Below are 6230 nucleotides of genomic sequence, written 5' to 3'. Positions count from 1 at the left end.
CGTCTGACTTCCTTCAATTAGCATAGTATACTCTATGTCTGTCCATGTTGTCATAAATGGCAAGATTTTACTCTTTTTCACGACCGAGTAATATCACATTGCGTGTGTGTATACTACACCTTCTTTATCCATTCTTCTACTGATGGACTCTTAGGTTGCTTCCATATGTTGGCTATTGTAAATAATGTTGTAATAAACATAGGGGTGCATATATCTTTCCAAGTCAATGTTTTCCATGTTTTGGGGTCAATACCCAGAAGTAGAGTAACTGGATCATATGGTACTTGTGTGTTTAGTCTTTTTGAGGAAGCTCCGTGCTGTTTTCCACAGCAGCTGCACCAATTTACATTTCCACTAACAGTGCACTAGAGTGCACAACAACAAGTGTTGTCAACACTTGTTATTTCTTGGCATTTTGATACTCTCCTGACTGGTGGGAGGTGATATCTCATTGTGGTTTTGATTTGCATTTCCCTAATTGGTGATGTTGGGCAGTTTTTCATGTGTCTATTGGCCATCTGTACATCTTCTTTGGAAAAATGTCTATTGAGATCATTTGTTCATTTCTAAATCAGATTATTTATGGTTTTTGGAGTTGGGTTGTATTTATGTATTTTGGCTATTAGCCCCTTATTTGATGTATCATTTGCAAATAATTTCCTTTTAGTAGGCTGCTTCTTCATTTTTATAATCTTTTGAAACTTCATTTTATTTTAATTTCAGTATAGTTGACATAGTGTTATGTAGTTCCAGGTGTACAATAAAGCGATTCAACAAGTCTATACATCACCCAGTACTCATCACAACAAATGAGCTCCTTAAACCCCATCCCCAGTTTCCCTCAATTCCCCTCCCCCACCTCTACTCTGGTAACCATCAGTTGTTTTCTGTATAATTATGAGTCTTTTTCTTGTTGTCTCTCTTTCTCTTTTTTTTCCTTTGCTCATTTGTTTCTTAAATTCCACATATGAGTGAGATCATATGTATTTCTGTCTCTGACATATTTTGCTAACCATTATACTGTCTTGTTCCATCCATGTTGTTGCAAATGGCAAGGTTTTATTCTTTTATGGTTGAATAATACTCCATTGCATATATATGCCACATTTTCTTTATCCATTCATCTATCAATGGACACATGGGCTGCTTTCATAATTTGGCTATTGTAAATAATACTGCAATAAACTTAGAGGTGCACATATCCCTTTGAATTAGTGTTTCTGTATTTTGGGGGTAAATACCCAGTCGTATGGTTACTGGATCAAAGGGTAGTCCTATTTTTAACTTTTAAGGAACCTCCATACTGTTTTCCACTGGTGACTGCACCAATTTGCTTTACCACCAATAGTGTCCTTTATAGTCACCACCACTTGTTTTTTGTGTTTTTGATTTTAGCCATTTGACAGCTGTGAGGTGGTATCTCATTGTAATTTTGATTTGCATTTCCCTGATTATGAGTGATTATGACACACTTTTCATGTGTCTATTGGCCATCTAGATGTCTTTATTTTGAGAAATGTCTGTTCGGGTCTTCTGCCCATCTTAAATTGGATTATTTGTGTTTTGGGTATTGAGTTGTATAAGTTCTCTGTATATTTTGGATACTAATCCTACATCATAACTGTTATTTGCAAATATGTTTCCCCATTCAGTAGATTGCTTTTTGCAATTTAGTTTTATTGATTATTTCCTTTGCTGTGCAGAAGCTTTTTATTTTGATGTAATCTCATTATATTTTTGTTTTTATTTCTTTGACTCAGGACAAATGTCTAGGAAACTGTTGCCATGTCTGATGTCAGAAAAGTTATTCCCTGTTCTCTCCTCTAGAAATTTTATGGATTCAGGTCTCACATGTAGGTCTTTAATCCATTTTGAATTTGTTTTTGTGTATGGTGAAAGAAAGTGGTCCAATTTCCTTCATTTGCATGTAGCTGACCAGTTTTCCCAACATCATTTGTTGAAGTGACTGTGCTGTTTCCCATTGGATGTTCTTTCCTTCTTTATCAAAGGTTAATTGTCCATATAATTGTGGGTTTATTTCTGCATTTTCTATTCTGTCCTGTTGATTTATGTGTCTATTTTTGTGCCAGTACCATAATGTTTTAGTCACTACAGCTTTGTAATATAACTTGGAAGTCTGGAATTATGATACCTCCAGCTTTGCTTTGCTTTTCCAAAATTGCTTTGGCTATTTGGGATCTTTTGTGGTTCCATAAAAATTTTAGGATTTTTTTGTTCTAGTTCTGTGAAAAGTGCTGTTGGTGTTTTGATAGGGATTGCATTAAATATGTATATTGCTTTGGGTAGCATAGACATTTTAACATTGTTTTTCTGCCACTCCATGAGCATGTCTTTCCATTTCTTTGTGTCATCATCACATTCTTTCATCAATGCTTTATAGTTATCAGGGCACAGGTCTTTCAACTCTTTGGCTACTAGGTTTATTCCTAGATATCTTACTATTTTTGGTGCAGTTGCAAATGGGATTGTTTAACTAATTTCTCTTTCTGCTGCTTCATTATTAGTGTATAGAAATACAACAGGTTTCTGTACACTGATTTTATGTCCTGCACCTGTACGGAATTTATCAGTTCTAGTAGTTTTTTCATGGCATCTTTAGGATTTTCTATTTAGTATGATGTCATCTGCGAATAGTGAAAATTTTACTTCTTCCTTACCAATCTGGATGCCTTTTATTTCTTTTTACTGTCTAATTGCTGTGCCTAGGACTTTCAGTACTATGTTGAATAAAAGTGCTGAGAGTGGACATCCTTGTCTTTTTCTTGAACTTAGGGGGAAAGCCCTCAGTTTTTCCTCATTGAGTATGATGTTTACTATGAGTTCTTTGTATATATGGCCTTTTTAATGTTGAGGTATGATTCCTCTAAATCTCCTTTTTTTGAGGGATTTTATCATGAATGAATGTTGCACTTTGGGTCAAATGCTTTTTTTGCATCTATTGAAATAATCGTGTGGTTTTTGTCCTTTCTCTTATTGATGTGATATATCACATTGATTGATTTGCAAATATTGAACTACACTTGGATGTTGGGAATAAATCCCACTTGATGATGGTGAATGAGCCAACAACCTTCATGTATCAGGCAGGCAGAAAGCCAATCCATGTTCTTAGGATGTAAAACAAGACAAGCAAGAAGGCAATAGATGTTTGGCAGGGAGAAAGGATCAATAACCAATAGGTCTGGATTTGGAAAGGAAGAGACGATGTGAAATTTTATTCCCCACCCCCCTTTGCTGGGCTTAGCAGGTAACCTATTTACAAAAACTCTTAAAGATTCTCCCTGTGTTTAAAAAAATACTTTAACTGTGGATTTTAGCTTTAGCCTTTGACTAAGGAGTAAAAGATACCTGAAAGATACAGGATCACCTATAGCCTTGGGTAAATTTTTTTTTATTTTTATTCATTTTTATTTTTTATTATTTTTTTATTTTTTTTTCCCCATTTGATTATTTTGTAAATTTATTTTTAAAAAGTAACTGTTTGTTTACTAGTCTCTTCAGAGGGGAAAGGCCGTTCAGACAGAGGATTACTAGGATGAGTACTCAACTAAATGATAGAGGGAAACAGTAGGAGTTACATCAGTCTTGTAGTCCTTTGGTGTAGGTATCTTTTCAACTCCTTTTCATCAGCTTTTTTGGAATGAATTTCAGTGAAACTACTTGGGAAATTTGAAACCTTCAGGAGGCTTCTGCATGCCAATTGAATAGGTATCCCATTCCACTAGGGAACCCTTGTTTTCAAGTGCACTTCTTAAGTGATATTATCTAATTAGAACGATTCTCATAATGGCCATTGTATTTCTAGGTTGTAATTCCCCTGAGGGCTAGCTGCAGTTTGGTAGGACCCTAGCTTCAAATGGAGTTAACCCACATTTCTGTCTGGCCTAATTTTGGGGCCCCCCTCCTGATGGTCACCAAGCCAAGTTCCTCAGGACATGAAATAAGCTTAGTAAGATACTGCCATTTTTGCTAGGTATCTGCAATTTCCGGGACTGAAGTTCTTAGGTGTACTGGAAAGCGGTGCTTTTGACTGTTGAGAATTTAAGGATTCCATTAACTAAGACTTTGGGTTTCTCAGAACCAAACTAATACCTAGAAGAAAGGATGTGCCTTAGGGGTGGAGACTGTGCATGATTTACAGTGTACTTCATTACACAGAAGTTTCTTGAAGTTGGTGGGTGACAGAGTGTCAATCTAACTCATGCTGTTGCCAATTTTTTCCATTATGGGAGTCTTCTTGAGGTCGTGAGCACCCTCCTCCTGTCCTTTAGATATTTGACCTGTGCCCACCAATTTTTGCAGCTTTTTGGTCTCCAAGATCCCTGTTAGCCATAGCTTTTATCTACATGAAACAAGGCAAATGAATGTGGGCACCTTAATGTGTCAAAAGTAATCGAGAGATATTACTGTGTCCAGGACACAAGGCCCTTTGTGTACCCACCAGTTCCCATCGAAACTTACTGAGGTTTTCCACCTGGGGAATGTGGTCCGAAAGGCTAGAGGCTTAGCTCTTGCAGACCCTTCTGATGGTTCAGTTGGGCTCTGTGCAAAACTGCCAGTTCATGTGGGCTCCAGGCATTAACCATCTGCCCTCTCAAGCTGACCTGTCCTGTAAAGGAAATCCAACTCCTTTGGGAGGTCAAAATGCAAAAGTGACTGGAGCTCGCAATTGAGAGGCGCTTTCCCACAGCCCTCAAAAATGGCAAGAAAGTGAACTGAAAAGCTTCTCAGGTATCATGTCTGTGTTTCTTGTAGTCCCTGAATGCTGCTGGAGTTCACTTCAGATCCCGTTGCTGCCACCAAATCTGTTAAAGAACAAAAATTCAACCAAGTAAATTTTAAAGATCTAATTGTCTTTATTAAATGACTTATGAATCAGGCAGCATCCCATCTAGTACACAGAGGGGGACTGAGGAGTTGTATAAATTGGAAGGTTTTTATAGGAAGGAGGGTGAGCCAAGAAAGTTATTAGTAAAATAAAAGGAAGGATTGTTTCAGGCAAGATCAACTTCCCTTATGGGGTAAGTCAGGAGATCTTATTATGCATACCATTTCATCTTCCTTTGGGGATGGAGAGGGCCCATGTGACCTATCAACACATTGATAATGATCAGAAAAGTCCTCACTTACCAGTTAAGAGAACGTTTCTGGAAGGGGTAAAAACTGCAGTTAGATTAGGCATTAAGCTCCAGTTTATTGACTTGGGTCTTAATCTAAGTCATACCATTTTGGGGCTGTGATTTTCTTTTTATCAGTTCTAATAGTTTTTGGTAGAGTCTTTAGGGTTTTCTACTTAAAGTATCATGTCATCTGCAAATAATGAGTTTTACTTCTTCCCTGCCAGTTGGGATGACTTTTCTTTTTCTTGTCTGATTGCTGTGGCTAGAACTTCCAGTACTATGTTGAATAAAAGTGGAGAGAGTGGACATCCTTGTCTTGCAGCTAATCTTAGAGGAAAAGCTTTTAGCTTTTCACCATTGAGTATAACATAAGCTATGGGCCTGTCATATATGGCCTTTATTATGTTGGGGTATGTTTCTCCTGTGCCTACTTTGTTGAAAATTTCTATAATGAATAGATGTTGAGATTTGTCAAAAGCTTTTTCTGCATCTATTGAGATGATCCTATGATTTTTATCCTTCATTTTCTCAACATGACTTACCTTGTTTAATTTGCAAATACTGAATCACTGGAATCAATTTCATTTGGTTGTGATGAATGATCCTTTTAATGTATTTTTGAATTTGATTTGCAGTATTTTGCTGAGGACTTTTGCATCCATGTTCATCAGGAATATTGGTCTGTAATTTTCTTCTTTTGTAATGTCTTTGTCTGGTTTTGGTATCAGGATAATCCTGGCTTCACAGATTGATTGGAAGCATTTCTTACTCTGGCATTTTTTTTTTTGGAATAGTTTTGAGAAGCACAGGAATTAACTCTTTTTGGAATAGTTTTGAGAAGCACAGGAATTAACTCTTTTTGGAATAGTTTGAGAAGCACAGGTATTAAATCTTCTGTAAATGTATGGTAGAACTCACCAGTGAAGTCATCTGGTCCTGCACTTTGATTGCGGGGGAATTTCTCTTCCTTCCTTCCTCCCTCCCTCCTTCCCTCCCTCCCTCCCTCTCTCCCTTCTTCTTTCTTTCTTTCTTTCTTTCTTTCTTTCTTTCTTTCTTTCTTTCTTTCTCTTTTTCTTTTCTTCTTTCTTT

This window comes from Herpailurus yagouaroundi, unplaced genomic scaffold (genome assembly GCF_014898765.1).
Source record: "Herpailurus yagouaroundi ecotype Mexico unplaced genomic scaffold, PumYag 203, whole genome shotgun sequence".
Taxonomy (NCBI): domain Eukaryota; kingdom Metazoa; phylum Chordata; class Mammalia; order Carnivora; family Felidae; genus Herpailurus; species Herpailurus yagouaroundi.
This window is presented reverse-complemented; position numbering follows the sequence as displayed.